The 20,056-nt window shown below is 41.8% G+C and overlaps 1 protein-coding gene across 4 annotated transcripts in view; it reads right to left on the bottom strand.

Moving 5' to 3' along the window:
* cntn1b (contactin 1b) overlaps positions 1 to 20,056 on the bottom strand; it is a 683,679-nt gene that overhangs the window by 486,583 nt on the left and 177,040 nt on the right. The window contains exons 1-2 of one of the 4 annotated variants that reach the window (XM_080190724.1): positions 13,134 to 13,228; positions 11,869 to 11,932 (exon numbers count right to left, since the gene is read on the bottom strand). The exons of 2 other annotated variants lie outside the window; for them this stretch is intronic. The gene's annotated coding sequence lies outside the window, so the exon portion shown is untranslated. Of the gene's footprint in view, positions 1 to 11,868; positions 11,933 to 12,366; positions 12,443 to 13,133; positions 13,229 to 20,056 lie in introns of those variants that run through there. One more of the 4 variants, XM_080190725.1, reaches the window with a different exon arrangement.

Raw genomic sequence — 20,056 nt, 5'->3', positions numbered from 1 at the left:
CCTATTACCATTGCAGACCTTAAACTACATGACAGAAATTTCTCAAAACTCCATTCTGTGAAACCTTTTATCTGCCCAGAGATTTCTCTTACACGTAGCCCGTGCACCTAAATTAACAGCAGTTACATTATTTCACTAATTAATAATTCAGCACTTCCGATTCCATAAAACTGAGTATAATCACAGCACAGGACTTAGGCTGCAGCCATTTAACATTTGTAAGCAATGTTCCGTGTTCCCAAGCTCCAAAATGAAAAGTTCATGTTGGAAGAAATGTTGGATAAATTACAAATTGTCCTTTTTGCCCCTATCTTTTCAATGTTAATTGACACTGCAATTACACAAGCTATACTGTAATTATGCTCTCAAAATAAAACAGCAACACAAAACCTTGCATCTGCAGCACAGTGTGTGTTAATTGCCATCTGATCTCCAGTAAAAATTCCCATATCACCAGAACAATATCGGTTCGCAAACACTGCAGGAGATGGATCAGTGATTAGATATGCACAGCTACAAAACAAGTGAGGTTGGGCTCAACTATCCAAACCGTTACACTGAAAACAGCAAATGTCTTAAAAAAAGGGTGCCTGTAGAAGCAGTTGGTGTTGAAGAGGTTGATGAATTCTTCTCCCCTTTACACTTCTGCCAATAATCCACTGGTGATGCTTGCTTGGCCATCCAGGCTTCAGATTGGGTGTTGTTGGTAGGGCACTTTTGGGCAGAAACTGCACAGGGCGAGCGTCTGACCTTTAACCTCCTCGGCCTGCTCATCCCAAATGCACTTGGCGAATTTGAGAGGCAGCTCAGCGTTGAACGTCAATCAAGAGTCACCATCTGTTTGGAAAGCCAGCATGGGAGCAGCTCAAATACAAACATGCCACAACGATTAACATTTCTGTTAATCTTCGAATACCAGATGATGACAGAAAGATAGATTAGTAGAGGGAAAAAAAATTGCGCTACATTAGAATAATGAATTTTACAAAAGGCATGACTATTGCTGGTCCCGAGCTTAACCAGAGAGAACATAGCAACTTCCCAGCAGGTGAAAACAGCATCTGTATTCAGAGTCTGTGATCCTTCAGCGCAATGTATGAAAGTTAAAACTGTAATTATCAAGCGCAAAAAAAAACATGCTTGAGAGTCCATTACCATGTTGTTTAATTACATCTTCTTTCATTTCAATCAGTGAAACTGCAACATGTGCAACAGCTTATTACTGGTTCCAGCCACCTCGAATGTAAACAGCGTGTTTAAGAAAAGTACCATTGTTTTGTTTCTCACTCCCCACCAACCTTTTCTTGCTAATGGGTGGCACAGTGGTTAGCACTGTTGCCTCGCAGTACCAGGGACCCAGGTTCGATTCCTGGCTTGGGTCACCTGTCACTATCAGTGTGGAGTCTGCACGTTCTCTGTGTCTGCATGGGTTTTCTCCAGGTCTTCCGGTTTCCCCTCAGTCTGAAAGGCGTACCGGCCATGCTAAACTTTCCCTCAGTGTCCAACAGGCGCCAGAGTGTAGCAACTAGGAGATTTTCACAGTCACTTCATTGTAGTGTTAATGTAAGCCTACTTGTGACACTAATAAACAACTTAGGTTCATGAATTCCATTATTTTTGCCTGTCTTGAAATTTGTGTAAAGGACTCCCTGACATCAGTCTTTATTTAACTTTGGCATTCGCACACTTGAATTTGTGCTCCCCTTGTCCTCCTGTCAGCATTTAATTTGATAATTAGGAATAATGATGTCCATTTTGTTTAGGCAAAGTATGCAGCTGCCAGAGTTCCTTTCACCAAATGAACTGACTCTTTGATGTGGGGCTGAAAGGAGATCATCTTCTCAGCCAGAGTCAAACTTCAGAGAGGGAGAGAGCCAGCGAGCGAGCAAGAGAGCACACATTAAACAGGCTCTCTGTGGCCCACAAACTCCTTGAAAGCTGCCCCTTTCAAACTCCTCTTTAATATCCAGTAACGTTCCCCACAAGTGTCAAATATTCTGGAGAGCGTTGGTTCATCGCATCAGTTTGATCATTTGGTTTAAGTTTAAAAATAAACATCTGGGACGTGTGAAAAGGTGACAGTGAAGCTGTTGGATTATCAAAATAAAATCCCAACTGGTTCACTATTTTTTTAAGAGGAGGAGGAAACTCTAACTGGTTCTAACTCCAGCTCCACACCAATGTAGCTAATTCTTAACTTCCCTCCGAGGTGGCTGATATCGTATGATGGGATTACAAATACTGGCCTAGCCAGTGGTGCCCACATTCCAAGATATATGTTTTAAAACATTGTTTAATATTGATCCCTTGCTCTTTGTTTCCAAGAACCCACTGATCCTGCCTCACTGCCTATTGTTTAAATCAAAAATCACTCACTGGAAAAGACAAGACAGCTGTTCAGACTCATGAAGCACAGAAGACATCGAGACATCCAATTCATCCAACAACCCACTCCTTTCCCCACAGCCCAGCAAACGTTTCCCTCGGCAGTATTTATCCAATTCCCCTTCCTCCTGAATCTGCTTCCTCCACCATTTCTGTCACCCATTCCAGATAATAACAATGCATCACAATAACAGGATTGGTTTTGGCAAAGAGCCAGTCATCATTTCTCTGGCACAATGGCTACGCGGGCCACATTTGGAAGTCATGATGCTCTTCCTCAAGATTGTGAACCCGTCAGTAGCATTAACAGCCATTACATTTCAATAACTTGTTAGGTTTCCCCATGTTGAAATATTTCTGGTTGCACATTGCTAACTATTCAATGTATTTTGTTCCTTCCTTTCCCCACAGCGCTGGATCATGTTGTGGATCAGAACCAGAGGCATTGCTGATCTTCAAATATTTTTCCCAAGCAGCCATTCTTAATATGTGAGCACTAAAGTGTGTGGCAGTATCCTGCCCCATGACAGAATCCCTTACAACCAATACCTCAGGCTTTCCGTTACCTCACCTGGGTAAAAGTTTGCAGTTGGAGAAAGCATCTCAGCATATCTTTATTGTTCCTCCAAAACTGCTACTGTACTACAGCCAGGGAAATTCACTGCAGGAGAACTCGCAACACTCAATATTGGATTAAAACATGGAGGATCTCATCAAAAATGAACAATGTCTGACCATACCAGGACTACATCCATTTATCAATTTACTGCACACTCTGTGTAATCAGACATTAGCAACTTCCATGTTTGGAAGCCTTGGGTGGTAAAGGATGGCACAAAAGCTGACAGCTTTTCATTCAGTGAGGTTCAATTGGACAGAGGAAGTGTTTCTGCTGTGCAACAACCATGGAAACAAATCCATATAAAAGGTACATGGGAAGAAGTAGCCCTGAACCATGGAGATGTGGCTGCTGAGATAGAATTCAGGGACTTCAAGTCATTTTAGGTTCCATTATCTTAAAGTGGTTGAACAAAGATTAGATTCCTCCCCCTCATGCTATCTTATAAAATTTTTCTACAAGAATATACTGCTTGTAGCAGAAAAAAACTCACCTTCTGAATTTTATGTGGGATACACATATGAATAAATAATCACACCCACATGCATTGGCAATCCCCCAAAATCAACGAGCTTTTTTTAAAAAAACTTGAGAAGCAACAGATTTGAGTTGTAAGATTTGCCACATCTTCACCAAGATTGCAGAATGATCTCCACTCCAATAACATACTGGCTGTAAAGGGCCCGATGCGGACACAACGGGCCAAATGGCCTCCTGCACTGTAACAGTTTTATGATACTGTGAGCTCCTCAATAATGTCTGAGCGAAAAGACATCGACAACAGGAGAAAGCAGATGTGGGTATAGGATATAGGAGAACACCAGCCACCTCAAGTGAAGCAGAATATGACACCTAGCAGATCACAAGATCGCAGGATGGAGGGTGAGTGAGGATAAGTAGCATTCTTCCTTCTCATTCTTTTCATTGGCTCTTGTCCAAGCACAGCTATATGTGACACTAGCTATTCTCGTGCCATTGAACACAGAGATTTCCATAGATTGCCCTAGGCAATGTGTGAGTGTGCCAAAGAATTCAGTGCAATGTTCCAATGGCTTCAAGATGACAACACAGTACCACGGTCACCCATCCTTTTGCAGCAAACCAAGGTAGAGGAAGGGGTACCAGTTTGTACAGAATAACAATGAATGGGAGTTGTCAGTGAAGGAGCACTGAGGAACTATAGGACATCTGACATTTCTCATTAAGTTTGAGCTTTGGATTCAAACATCAGTGACTCTGAATAAACGGAATGCAATCATAGTATCACTAGAGGCATGTCATGCACACTCCTAATGATGTCATAGACTGCCTCTCCAATTTCCCATATACAAACAAAAGGCAGTGAGTCAGCATTAAAGCAAAATTTGGGGGTTTTCACAGCACATCAACCAGTTGCACAATTCTCTCAATGGTTCCACAGGGATACTTCAATCACAAACGCTGCCTGGTATACAAACATTTCATGTATCCAGAGACTGGTGGAGCACTTGGAAGGAACTCCCGATTGGAAACCAGAATATTCAAACACAAAGAGGAAGAACTATGAAGGTACCAAATTAGTTGTGGTTATTCTGACTATTTTCAGATTCTATGGTGGCCCAAATGGGAATGAAGATTAGAGAAAGTGTATTTGGCCACTACGTAGCACAGAATATGGCTGGGTTTTTTAGTGAAATGGGTATTTGAGAGACAGCCATGTGGTTCTAGCTGCCTGGCAATGAAATCAGTTCCACAAAGATCATTCCTCTTTTATCAGTTTGACTCCTGGTGCAATTGACATTTTTCCTCCTCTCTTCTCTCTGTAGTTGTCCCCTTTGGATGACAATGTTATCGTGCATAGAGAGATGATTCCAAAGACCCTGATAGGGGATGCTCCAGGACCTGTTGGGTCTCTAGATATCCATCATGCACTCAATGACAATCATGGCTCTCATTGTAGCTGTGTTATGCTACAATCCATAGATACTGACTATCTGAATTATCAGTTTAAGTTTATTTAATAGTATCACAAGCAGGTTTATATTAACACAGGCAACGTGGGATCTGTGTGAACACAGCAAGCAATCTCCTCACCCCGACTGAAGAATTAAGTGAAGAGTCTGAGACAGTAAATGTCAATTTAAATGAAAAATAAGATACAGAAAGGAAAGCAGAGGGAAATATTTGATTGCGAGAAATGAAAATGATTACTCAATTTTTATCAAAATCACAAATTAATAAAAAGAATGTGGCAGTACACAATAAATAAAAGCTGATTTTCAGTGCAGAGCGGTTGCTCACAATATGTAAAACTTACCACACTATTAAAAAGACTATTTAGACTTTGAGAGCAGACGCATGCAGTATTTTTCCATTTGTGGGTAACAGTGAAACCAGTGACCATTAATATAAAAGAGTCAGCAAGAAGTCAAACAGGGATGTCAAAAGAAACATCATTGCCCAGGACTGGTGAACAAGTGGGAGGAGAGTATGCAAGGTGAAGAATCGAGCATTTAGGGGGAAGCTAGGAAAACTGGTGAGGATGAAGAGATTACAGAATTTTGCTGATATAATTAGACAAAGAAGGAAGGGAGAAGGCTCCAATACAGGGATAAACATCCTGTTTTTGTGCCATACATTGTATGTAACTCTAATGGTCTCTAGCAAGTTTCAGCAGAGACAGCAACCAACACCATTCAATATATTTGAATGGGGAGTCAAAACGGTGTGACATTGTTTTTGCACAACTTCTGGAGAGCATCTCGGTCAACAACTTCCTCATTCCCACATTTAAATGCACAGGTGCAGTTGCTGGACTTTCCTGTCCGATTTCCCATGCAAGTAATAGTAAGCACTATTAGCCTCACCGTTATTTCTATTACAAGCTCCTGCTCTCTCTTTTTTGACATTTAATACATCTTGTAACCCGGCACCACATTAAACAGCAAGTAATGAGGCACTAATCAGTTGCTCCATGATCTATGATGGCCACACAGACAATTCATTAAAGCAGCCACCAAGCTTAATTACAATTTAAAAAAAAACTCAAGTCTCAAAGGACAGGAGCAATGAGGATTGGAAATTACACTATCAACATTGTAAGAAACAATTAAATACAATTATCATTAATTTAGATGCATGTTTTATGTTCAAAGTTTAAAGTTAAAGGAATCTACTTAAGAATGTAACAGCAGCAATTTGGCTGGCGCCATGGAACAAAAGAAATTAAACAACTCAGTGCATTGCTTAAAGCATGATTTCCTCAGACCAGATTGCTTTAGGTGATCCAGAGCAACATCATTGGTGGTCAATGCTGCTGGTGTTTGTATTCAGGAAAAGTATCATTCTTCAGTTGGTGAAAAGATGGCTGCCAGACTGAAGAAATAGCAGAAAAAGTTCCTCACGAGGCAAAGACAGAGGAAGGAATGTAGAGCTGCCACTGGCTCAGATAAGGACTAAGTGGGACAGAGTGTTATATCAGATCTCTGGTACAAAGGTCAGTTACACCATGATCTACAATTGTCATACAGATGATTCATTAGTCACAACCAAGCTTGATTACAGTTTTAAAAACTCAACAGGCCCTGATTGTGGAAGTTCTTCTGTATCCACTCCCACAAGAACAGGCATCTTATTTTCCTCTCAAGGCTGAAGACAATAACACTGTACCCTTAGGCATAAATGTCAGCTTGTATTTCATTGGTGGCCTGAATCCATGGACAACATGCCAAATCACCTCAAAATGGGGCAACCACCTTAAATTCAACATTCTGGGTCTCTGTTTCTCTTATTGTTATTGAACAGACAAGGAAAATGCTCAAAACAAGTACAAATCCAGTCTCTTGACGGGATGATGAACAGAAATCGTTAAACCTTTTGGCACAAACAAGCCTTTCAGATTGTATTGCCTGTGGCAGCTCTTTGAAGGATCTGTCCAAATAGTCTGACTCAACTGCCCTTTCCCAATATCCCTGCAATTTTCTTCCTCTGAGGAGTTCCACAGATTTATGACTGACACAATTTTAACCAGGACCATTCAGAGATTTTAATGAACATTGCCAGTTGGCCCAACTCCATGCTGACTGAGGAGGACAGCAGTGCCTTGTGGGATATTGCAGAGATACAGCAAAGTCCCACTAACCCAACAACGGATGGGAAGAAGAATGGAGACTCCTGTGCCACAATTCCCCATAACGTGCTGCACGATCACAACTCGTGATTAGTTCCAGGGTGTCACAGGGGGCAAAAATCTCTGGATTACAAGGAGCTTATTGGATCCAATCAAGGATGAAGGATCCCTTGTGGTATAACCATGTCAGTCACCAGCACCATCACAATTTTGAATCACTCCAAAAGATCCTTCCGTACAACAAATGCAGTAGACTATATTCAAAATGTTATGAAGGAGGTGAAGAAGTAGTCAAGAATAATGTTGTTCAGAGAGCCACCTTTTGCCAATTTTAAAGCCAAGCACAAAAAGGGCAGGATTAGGGTGGGGTTCAGAAGTCCAGGATTTGCTGTGTTCCTGGTGAAAAATCTTCAAAGATCATAACAAACACACAAACTAATATGCGTGTTTCATAACAGTGGCAGGCTAGAGTGGGAAAATTTTAAGGCAAAATTTTTTTTAAATTCCACAGCTCCCAGTCAAAAACCGGGTAGTCCGGCAATTCTTAAACAAAAAAAGTCCAGACAATAACAGTGGAGCGATTCATCAGTGATTACCACATACAACAGAACTTCTCAAACAGTATTTGGAGCTGACATCATTGAAATACAAGAGGAGAAATTAAATTCAACTTGCAGTTTAGAGAATTCAACTACAAATCTGCACTGTGCCTTTCATGACTTCATGATGCCCCAAAGCATTTTGCTACCAAATCAGTAGTTCTAAAGTTTCACTGTTGAAATGCCAAAACCTCGCAGTCAACTTACGCCCAGTAAGTTCCCAAACACTGCATTGAAATATTGAACAACAGAAAACGATTGCTCATTGAAGATGAATGTTGGCCAGGACACGGGGCAGAATTCTCCTGCTCTTCTTCGAATTGCCCTGACAGGCCTTTTGCATCCACCACGAAGGGTACAGCAAGCCCAGTGCTGTCAATCCCAAAATGACTGATGTCATAAATGAAGCATTCTCAGAAAGGTAATTCCAATGATTTGTAAAAATTGGCAATTTCCAGGCTGCATTCTCAGGTGCACAAGCCAGAATGTAACTAGCCATGCACCTAGTCAATTTTTGTTGGTGGCACAGTGGTTAGCACTGCTGTTTCACAGTGCCAAAGACCCGGGTTTAATTCCGGCCTCAGGTGACTGTGTGGAGTTTGCACATTCTCCCCATGTCTGTGTTGGTTTCCTCTGGGTGCTCCTCTTTCCTAACTCAGTCCAAAGATGTGCAGGTTAGGTGCATTGGTCATGTTACATTGCCCCTTAGTGTCCCATGATATACAGGCTAGGGGGATTCATGGGGTAAATAAATAGGGTTACAGGGATGGGATCTGGCTAAGATGCTCTGTTGGAGCACTGATGTAGACTTGAAGGGCTGAATGGCCTCTTTCTGCACTGTAGGGATTCTATGATTAATTTTATGAACACTGCATAGTCAGGCAATTTAAATCAGCTCAGTAATCAGACCATGGGAAAGAGGGACATGGTGTACGTGTTGAGCAAAGGGTTGCAGAAGGTGGAGAGGTGAAAAAGAAGAATGAAGAAAGGCGTGATGGCGAGGGTTGGATACAGACACAGCAACTCAGTCCCTTCCAGGAGATGTTTGCAGAACTCTGGGTTCATATTATTTAACTAAACTCTCGCATGTGACACTATGCCCGAAAACAAACAATGTTATTAGCATGATGTGAAGAAGGAAGATTGAACCACAAGATGTCTATCCATCAACAGTAGCAAAAAGCACAACTGTTTAAAATTAAATCAAACTGTGTGCCAGTTGATGTAGAAAATTTATACAGCTGTGGGTCTAAGTAGACATCTTTTTCAACAAGCCAGCACAGCTCAAGGAGATGGCGCAGTGGCAACGTCACTGGACTACTAATCCACAGTAATCCTCTGGGGCCACGGGTTCAAATCTCACCATAGCAGATGATGGAATTTAAATTTGATTAACAAATCTGGAATCGAAAGCTAGTCTCAGTAATGGTGACAATGAAAAAATCTTCTAGGGTTGTATAAAGCCATTTGGTTCACCAATGCCCTTCAGGGAAGGAAATCTGCCTGACCTACATGTGACTCTAGACATGTGGTCGGCTCTTAACTGCCCTCTGACTTGGCTGAAGAAGCCACTCCAGTTAAACATTATTTATATAGCACAAGACATTCCTATAGTTCTTCATTGGAGTATTATCATACTAAATTCAGTACTGAGCTACCAGACAGAGATAAATCAAAAGCTTAGCAAAGAGGTCATTTAAAATCAAGGAATGCACAAAAGACCAACATGGGAGGAGCACAGAAATCAAGGTTCATAGAGCTGGAGAGGAAGCTACTGAACTTGGGCAAGGTGAAGCCATGGCGAAATCTGAAAACATTGCCAGAGTAGCTGGCAGGGGTCTATGTACACAGGGATAATGAATGAACAGACTAGGTTTAGTTGAGTTCAAGTTTATGGATAGTGGAGGCCAGTCAGGGAGCACTGGAATAGTTAAAACTAGAGATAACAAGGAGTGGAAAGGAAACTCAGTAGCAGATGGATTGTGACATTGGCAGGGCTGGATAATGTTACAGGGGTGGAGGCAGGCAGTGTTTATGATGGAGTACCTATGTAGTTGCAACCTTACCATGGTGTAAAACAGGATACTGAGCTAGCAAAAAGTCTAGTTGCCCAGACTGCTACTATGGAGAAAGATGGGATCATTTACCAGAGTAGAATTTGTGGCAGGTCTGAAGACAATGCATTTGGTATTTCCAATATTTAGTTGGAAAAAATTTCATTCATGCAGCACATGATGTTAGACAAGTAACAGACCAATCAAATGCACAATGGATCGAAACACACCCACCAACACAGGCAGAAATGCAGATATAAGCACTGTGCAAGTCAAATCAATATATCTGCAGACAGTGAAGGCAATGATTCCACAATCCTTGAATATATCAATACCAACATTTCCTTTCAGATTTTACTGCCTTTTGCAGATTAAGTCCCTAAAAATCCAACAATGTGTCCCTTATAGGGAGCTTTACAACATTTAAACTCAAGGGACTCCAAGTAATTCCTTACATAGAAGGATCATAGAATTCCTACAGTGCAGAGGAGGCCACTCAGCCCATCAAATCTGCACCAACAACAATCCCACTCATGCCCAATCCCTGAAACCCCATTTATTTAGTTTGCTAATTCCCCTGACAGCAAGCGTCAATTTTGCATGGTCAATCCAACTAACCTGCACATCTTTGGAGTGTGGAAGGAAGCCAGAGCACGTGGACGAAACCCACGCAGACACGAGAGAATGTGCAAACTCCACACAGATAGTCATCCGAGGCCAGATTTGAACCCGGGTCCCTGAAGCTGTGAGGCAGAGGTGCTAACCACTGTGCCACCTTACATTAAAACAGCAACTACACGTCAAACAAAGTACTTAATTGGATGCAAAATACTTATGGAACATTGAGGTTGTGAAAACTATATTATGAAAAAGTTGTTTCTTTAACTTTGACCTGATGGGGAGATACTGGAGTTGGACTGGGGTGGGCACAGTAAGAAGTCTTTAATCTGGTGTTGTGAGGCTTCTTACTGATGGATATTAGGTACAACGTTGAAGCTATATCCAAGGATCCAAGCCATTAGCTTGTTCTAAACAATCTGTACAACAGCAAAAAAACAAAATTTGTATTTTGAAGTACCCATGCTGTTGTAACCAGTAGCACAGTGGTTAGCGCTGCTGCTTCACAGTGCCAGGGACCTGGGTTCGATTCTTCGCTTAGGTCATTGTCTGTTTCCAGTTTGTATGTTCTCCTCGTGTCTGCACAGGATTCCTCTGGGTGCTCTGGTTTCCTCCCACATTCTGAAAGATGTACTGGTGAGGCGCATTGACCCGAACAGGTGTCAGTTGGACTGTGGCAGCTCGAAGAATTTCACACTAACTTCATTGCAGTGTTAATGTAAGCCTTACTTGTGACTAATAAATTAACTTTAAGTAACCTGAGTTGGATTACTGTGCATAGGGAATAGATTTTATAGTAAGAAGTCTCACAACACTAGGTTAAAGTCCAACAGGTTTAACCTAGTGTTGAGACTTTTTACTGTGTTTACCCCAGTCCAACGCCGATATCTCCACAATAGATTTTATGACAACTAATGGGTAGTCTATACTCTCTTATAGAGAATATAGACTTCCTTTTCTAATCTTGGCTAGCACCGCTTTCATGGGATTTATCACAAACCATGAGCAGTGCATCACACATTGGTTAAATAAGACACTGCAATTGAACATACACATTTGCACAGGTTATTTCTCTGGAAAAAGGCAATGACTTCTTGCGACTCGTGAGAGGCACAACGCAACACTGGATCTTTTCAAAGCAAAGTCATCTCTGACCACTGTCAGACTTTAGTATTCGGCTTTTTCTCCCCTCAAGGTCCCACCTTAGGACTGACAGGGAGGGTAGGAATCGACCAGAGTGCCCGCTCTTTGATCTCATCTCCCTGCTTCACACACATTTCCAGAAAACAGCAATACACATTTACAATGCTGCACTTGAATTTAACCAGGTATGTATTGCACAGAATTCTGTCAGTCTGTCCACCACCCCCGCCCCCCCACCCCCACACCCACATATAGACACAATCCCACCGCAAAGTTCAAATACCCGAGCTGCCTGAGAGAGTGGGATCCAGCACAATAAGAATTGGAGGATCAGAACCCTACCGTTGGCTCACTTTCCAGCACCGAATAGCAAGGCAGACTCCAACAAATCCATGACAAAAAGCCCCTGAAAAGAGAGAGAGAGTTTTCGGATCGGAGTGTGTACTGCCCAATGTGATCGGAATTTGTTAACAGCTTCTTTATATTCAATGCGCCATTCCGCCGATTGCAGAGAATGGGCCAGGCACAGGCGACAGACACGCTTTGGTCAAGGTGCAAGGGACAACTTTCATCAGATGCACAATGTTCTCATTCCAATTCATACAAAGCTCGTCAACATTACTGGTCATATCTCAAAACTACTCGTCCGAAGCATTGGGAGTAGAATTGGGGGCGGGGGGCGTCTTTTTTGGTCAATAATTCATTAATATTTAATCCCTACGAGGCAAAAAAAGCTACAAGTGCTGCTGAAAAATCTGCCTACTCAGTCAGTGCTAAATCGATTGCTACAGTTCATGGCACTTTCTATGATATCGAAAAACATCACTTGAGATTCCTCACTTGAGGGTTCCACATTCTCAATTGGTGATGTCTTTTTCACTAAACAATTCCTCCATATTTTTTTTTGTGGCTAAATACATATTCAGTTGTTCATTTGACACAGGATTCTGCCCCCCCCATCCCCCCTGCACAATGACAAAACTTGAAGCGTTAGGATCACTGCCCAGTTCAATGCAAAGCCACTGCACAAATCATCCCTGCTGCTTCCCACTCTTAGATTGGCTAGCAGGAAGCTCAGTGAAATGCACAATTGTGCATTTTTTTTTATAAAAAAACGGTGCGACACAGAGATGGATAGAAATGTGAGCCAGTAAGATAAGGCTTGGAGTGATAGGTACTGTAAGATTGTAAGATTATCATGTTATTTTCATTAGTTAAAACCGTTTCTCATTCAAAGACAGAATGCTGAAAGGGGAAGGGTGTTAAATTCAGCAGTGGCTATTAATTCTTTGACCTTTTCTTCCTCCTTTCAGTGCGAACACATAAATAAACCTCAGTGGAATTCACAACTCAATATGATAACTAGGTGGTTAGTATCAGTAACTGAGAAGCAGTAATCTTACAGCTATTTGTTTTAAAAAAAACGAACTGACTTGACATTTTTGTGCATGGTTAAAGGAGAGTCGATATCAAAATCATCTCGCTGCATCATTTAAACCCTTGTCTCAGCAAAACCTCACCGCACCACCACCCCTCCGCCCCCACGCCCGCCCAAGACGTAGCAATCTCATTGAATTTGCTTCAGACGGAATGAGGATTCAACCTACCGCGGATGCACTTAGTTGTCGTTGGCTTTCAACCCCTACCCACCCCAATTCCGCTCCGTGTTTGCACAGTGGCAGCTTTCCGCGGGGCTGCAGTTCTGGTTGTTAAAGGCACACACAAAACAGTGGCTTTGCAATGAGTCTGAGCAGTCCTCCCCACCTCCTCTGCAAAGCAGGGCTCGGGCTGCACCCGAGAGACGCGATGCACCGTGGCAGCTTCTGCTGTCAAATCAGGCTCTGGGATTCAGTCACCTTTGCCTTGAAGGAACCATCCCAATTAAAACCACTCGCCTCTGATCTGCAAATCGGTCCAATTCTCTACCGATGATGCATAATTCATCCCTCAAACCTGTACACTTCCTCTATTCCCAGTTGGGGGAGCGTAATGGTCTATTGATCACTCATTTACTAAAATAATTTTGGGTGATGGGGAGGTATCAGTCATTAGATTTGATTGCGTCTAGCAGTACATTCATCAAAATCCAGCATTTAATATCCAGGAATTCTAACCCTGCAGCTATTTTCATTTGATATAATCTTAGCTAAAACCAGAGTGCTCATCTCAAGTTTGTGCATTTATCTAACCCACTGGGAGTTGCCCATCCATTATTAGTGCTGTATTGTTGCAGTGTCACGGCGAAGTCCCTAACAGCCAACCTTAAAGTGCTGATCAGAAAGAGCTTACTGCAAATCTTAAAGTTAAACAGCATCCGCTAAAGATACACAATGATTTTTTTTTCAAAAATACTCAGCTGGTTAGCTCTCCACACCTGCCATTATTTGTTACCCTGCCTTTATGATGTTCACATCATGCCACTTGACTCTGTATTGCTGTCACTAATCCTCTTCCAAATGTAGGTCAGTGCATTTCTTCATTTACAGCCAAGTGCAATGGACAAAGCAGCTAACTATGTGCAGGGGAAAAGGTTTCTGTATTAAATCTCCAGGGTGCCTTATATAAACATAGCCTGATCTGCCACAGGCTCATCACAAGACTGATAATTGTCACACAATTACCAATATCTATTCTACAAGGGTCTGTTCAGGATCAGAGTGCAGTGCTGGTGGTGTTACTGTAATTTGGTAAGAAATCTCACAACACCAGGTTAGAGTCCAACCAGTTTATTTGATAGTAATCTCACAAGCTTTCAGAAACGGTGTTCCTTCATTAGGTGTGTGGAAGGTTCTGAGATTTCTTAATGTGTTTACACAACACTGGCATCTCTACATCATGACTGTAATTTGGAACAGTTTAAATCAATATATACAATCATATAGCACAGAAGGAGGCTATTCAGCCCTTCATGTCTATTCCAAATGAAAGAGCTATCCAAGTAGTCCCACCCTCTCTCCTACAGCTCTCCAATGTATAAGGTAATTCCTAATAAATTATTTTTCTGTACTTTGTGCAACGAAAGATCTTTAATGCCATTTGATTTATTTAATCTGTTATCTACCCTTAGTTTTAAAGTTGCCACGAGTAGCAGAGAAACACTTATCAGCATCATTTAAAAGAAATCGATCAAGAGACTGTGGATGCTAGGACAATTGGAGCTTTCAGGACTGAGATCAATAGAGCGGCATTAGGCAAGGGATATGGAGCCAAAGCGGGTTAATGGAGTTGAGAGATACAGATCTGAATGACAGAGCAGGATCCACAGGCTGAATGGCCTTCTCTTACCCCCATGTATAATTTAAATGCTTAGGCAGTCTCTCAAGACTGAAGATGTCTTAAAAATCCAATGCAGGATCTGCAGATTCTGCAGACACCACCCTCCCCTCCCCTCCCCACAACTCTCGCAAATGAAACTCCTCCTTTTTGGTCAGTCAAGTCAGAATCTCAGGAGGAATGCTTGACTTCTTCAGGGATGCTTTGAGGACATCCCTAAAGCATTTCTACTTTCCTCCTGGGAGTCTCCTGCTGTGACTGAGTGCCAAATAGAGCAATTGTTACAGGAGTCTGATGCAGGCATGTGAATGACATATCCCACCCAGGGGAGAACTGGCTTTGAGTGATTACTGCCTCAATGCTGAGCAGATTGCCCTGGGAGAGAACACTGTTGTTGGACTACCTTTCTTGTTAATGGATTTGCAGGATTTATGAAGGTATCACTGGTAGTGGGCCTCCAGTGCTTTGACGATATCAGTGGAATACCATTCGAATGCAGCAGATATTGGACTGTTAATGTTAACAATATTAATATTTAGGCTTACGTACATCAGCCACACTGCAAACTAACATGCATGTAAACAGCCTCAAACTGGCCATCATACTCACTTTACTGTAATGCATTGTTCATAAATGCCATGGTAGTAAATACTGCTCATTTGAAATTAAACCATCTATCAGGGCAACATGTGGGCCACAAATGACCACATTTAAAATCTTACCCAACTAACTATATTCTCCATTGACTTTGATGCAGACTAAAACTACAGTTATGAAAGGTACAGTTACTCAAACCACCCCTGTCCCATCCAGCAGGTCAGGTTAGAATTGGAACCATTATGTTACAAAATTTGTTGATGACACTGCCAGCAATCAATCTCCTTCCTTTCATAGTTAACAACACATTTTGAGTTGGCACAAGACATAGCAGTGTAAAATACAGGACAGACATTATTGATAATAGCAAAGTGATCAACTTCAAGGCATTCAGAAGAAGCAGCTTTTCAGTCCTTTTAAGAACTGTCGAAAATCATGCTCCTTTACCACCGTATTTTTCCCACATCAAAAGGTATATTGCCACAGATTAGATCTTTTCGCATATCTATTTCAAAATTCTTTGAATACGTTCTATTCAGGTAAATAGCTGTAGTTCCTTACTTTAAAGCTACTTCCTTTGAACAAGGTTTCCTGTCCTAACTGTCCCTAACCTCTTGATGAATAAGTCCTCTTAACCATTATCTTTCAATAGTACAGCTAATGCATACATCTACCCTTGTTTATAAAAGGGCGGCATGGACAAGTTAGGCCGAAGTGCCTGTTTCCATGCTGTAAACCTCTATAATCTTAACCACTGAACTCCCACTTCAATCACACATGGCTGATACTATTACTTTCACTTATTTCCTCACACGAGGCTTTTTTTTCTATCCCAGGACAAGCCATTCTTTCCTCTCAAGACACCTCCAAGCCTTCCTGTTTGCATTGGCAAACTGGTACTCCAAAAACACAAAGGAGTTTGACTACTAACTCTCAACTTCCCAAGATGTCGAACATATGACTCTGTGTGGTCAGGTATCCAATGTTGCGAAAGTAAGAACCACACAGATAGACTTGAAAAGAGTTGGTACGTGGGCTCAGCAAACTTAGGTATAGTTTAAGATGGAGAAGTGTAGCATCACACATAGAGATCATTATATATGACACTTTGGAATTTTTACAGATGTGCTTACTCAGTTTTTACATTGTGAATTGCTGGGAGAAATCCTGTGCTAATTGAATTCAGACAAAAACAGTTTCCTAATTTAACTCCTGAAGGGCCTGGCTCCAATATTTATCTTATGCCCCTCAGCCTATATTTCCCCAGCTAGAGGGAATGGTTTCTCCTAGTATACATTAACAATTCTCTTCAACATCTTGAAATATTTGATTCAATCACTCCTCGATCTTCTAAATTCCGGGGAATACAACCCTAGTTCATGTGATCTCTACTCGTCATTCAATCCTTGGAAGTTAGGTATAATTCTGGGAAATCTAGGCTGCACTCCCTCCAAGATCGATACATCCAGCCAAACGTGAGATGCCCAGGACTGAACACAGTACTGCAGGTGTGGTCTCACTCTTCCAACTCTAGGACAGTACGGTTGCAGAGTGGTTAGACTGCTGCCTTATAGCACCAGCGACCCAGGTTCAATTCCCAGCTTGGGTTACTGACTGTGTGGAGTGTGCATATTCTCCTCAAGTCGGCATGGGTTTCCTCTGCGTGCTCTGGTTCCCTCCCATAGTCCGAAAGATGTGCTGTGAGGTGAATTCTCCCTCTGTTTACTCGAACAGGCATCGGAGTGTGACGACTAGGAGATTTTTACAGTAACTTCAGTGCAGTGTTAATGTAAGCTTAATTGTGACACTAATAAATAAACTTAAATTTACACCTCTTTCAGGTGCCATGCCCTAAGAAGGTGTTGGCGACCATGGATTTGTCCATGATCATGCTTGGCCAAATACTGCAATCATTTGCCATTGCCTTCTGCAATACACCTTACTGCCAGATATCAGGCTGATTGGAAGGATTTACAGGCTGATAATCAACATGTTTGGCCGTGTAATTAAAGCACCTTGCATGGCCATCAAGTCCTGAGTAGAACTTGAACCTGGAGCTTCTGGTCCATAAGTGAGATGTTACCCCCTGCGCTACAAGATTTGTGGTCGAAGTAGACCTTTATATTAATGGTATATTTATAACATAATATGGTGAAATTAGATACATTTATACAGGACCTTTACATGATGATTGTGGATCTAAGTGTCATGCATCAACACATCGCTTATTGCAAATGTGTGTTGGCCAGTTGAAGACAAGATTCAGAAATCTCCCCTGCAGTTGAACAGTCCAATGACAATCACATATAACTAAGATCCGCCTAGACAAAGTTACAAAATGTAATCAAGACCCCATACCTCTGGCAGCGCTCATCGAGCCAAATGGTAGTATAGGCCACCACCCTCAGAAGAGGAGTGGTATTAAAAAACAGAAAAATTAAGGGGAAAGAGTGATTCCTGGTCTTATTTTGATAGCAACTGCCCATTCGACAACAGATGGCTAGCACTACATGAGATCTGAAACTTGGCATTGACCCTTTGTGTTGCACCTATTCTTGGCTAACCAACTGGATGGCAATCTGATGCTGCAGCAGAAACAATCAATTGTTGTACTGGTTTTACACTGAACTTTTACAATACGCTGGGGGATCAAACCACAACTAGAATTCTTGGTTCAAGTTTTATATCAATGTGTCACAAGAAAGGAAAAAGATCAACTGGCATTGGGAATAGTATAGAAAAGAAGAACCAGATGGATCCCACATGAAACCAGGATCAGTTGTATAAGAACAATGAGATAACGTTCCTATCTCAAGTATACGAAGATATCTCAAACGTTCAATTGTGCATCACGACAACAGATCTAGATTATTATTTCAAAGTAAACTGTGAAAGAAGAGCTAAAGACAGAAATAGAATTTGATTTAAAAAATTTTAAATATCTTTACTTAAAGAGCGATGGAGAAATCTTGAAGTAATCAAGGGTTAAAAATTGTCAAGACATTTAAAATACAATTAGAAGGCAAGGTAGAGAGTTAATGTACCAGAGGGATAGGCTTTGACAGGCTAAGTGACCTTTGTTCATCCCATCTTTTCCATGCAGCAACTGCTGATAATCCACTTCCCTGGAATAATTCCAACAATTTCACAGATATTCGTCAGTTCAACGATTAAGCCTCAGCTTCAATGGAATCTGTGCTCACACTCATGCTCATTCGCAACATGTTTCTGGGGAAGAACATCTCAGAATCCCTACAGTGTAGGAAGAAGCCATTTGGCCCATCGTGTCTGCACTGACTTGCCGGCAGAGCATTCTAGATAGGGCCACTCCCTGGCCCTATCCCCGTAACCCTGCACATTTACCATGGCCACTAACACTATGGGGCAATCTAGCATGTTCCAATCCATCTAACCTGCACATCTTTGGACTGTGGGAGGAAACCAGAGCACCTGGAGGAAACCCACGCTGACACGGGAACGGCACAGTCACCCAAGGCTGGAATCAAACTCACTATAAAGGCAGCAGTGCTAACCACTGTGCCACCTAGTTTATGCGATAAGATCAAATTGTAATGCTGCTGTTCATTTGCCGATAAATTATTTTGGCCCAGAATTCACCATCAAAATAACCACAAGGCTTGCTGTCATTTATAGGTGAATTGTACAGCAGTTTTAGGCAAAGCAAGGTTAAAAGTGAATATTCAAAAGTTGTTGCCACTCTTGTGCCATCTCACACTGTGGTTTGTGAAAATTGTATTTTGTATTTAGTCTCCCAGTTTTCTTTTAAAATGCAATAAACAGCTAATGCTCTAAGTTTGAACCGTTCAATAGTGGGCATCAGCTCAGCCATTTTTATGCCATCTCTTCTGAACTCAATTTGTGGGCAGCATGGTAGCACAGTGGTTAGCACTGCTGCTGCTTCACAGCACCAGGGGTTCTATTCCCGGTTTGGGTCATTGTCTGTGTGGAGTTTGCACGTCCTCTCCATGTCTGCATGAGTTTCCTGCAGGTGCTCCAGTTTCCTCCCACATTCTGAAAGATGTGCTGGTTAGGTGCATGGACCCAAACAGGCGCTGGACTGTGGCAACTAGGGGAATTTCACAGTAACTTCAATGCAGTGTTAATATAAGCCTTACTTGTGACTAATAAATAAACTTTACTTTTACTTTTTACCTTACAATGGAACTGCAGTTTTTGTTGTTCTGAATTCCTTGCACTTAGCACAGTGCTGTTGCTATATACGTCACAAACTGATCTCAGGTACATAATCTATGATGACAGTCCCATGCAGTACTGAGCAAGAGCTTCAATGTTGATAGTATCATTCTTCATGTGAGGTGTTCAACCAAGCCTGTCGATTCCAACAGATCTCAAGACCACTTGGCGCCAAATTAGAAGAAAAACAGTCAGTTACATCCTGGTTAAAGTTATACCCTCGACATAAAGGACCAAAACTAGCTCACTACTTTTTCACCCCATTGATGATTGTGGGATCCATCTGTGCATAAAATGGCTGCTGGATTTGGAGTTGAGAAGGGCTAATTGACCAATCAAGGGGTACCCGGAAGGTTGTTGAAGGCTTGCAAATCATTTACACTTTCTGTACTTACTGGAACATTTACCTGGTCACGTTCACTTATTTGAATATTCAGACATTATC

Source organism: Carcharhinus amblyrhynchos, chromosome 6 (genome assembly GCF_965287045.1).
Source record: "Carcharhinus amblyrhynchos chromosome 6, sCarAmb.v2.hapA, whole genome shotgun sequence".
In the NCBI taxonomy this organism is placed as follows: Eukaryota; Metazoa; Chordata; class Chondrichthyes; order Carcharhiniformes; family Carcharhinidae; genus Carcharhinus; species Carcharhinus amblyrhynchos.
Note: the sequence above shows the minus strand (reverse complement) of the source record. Positions and strands in the feature narration are given on the sequence as shown.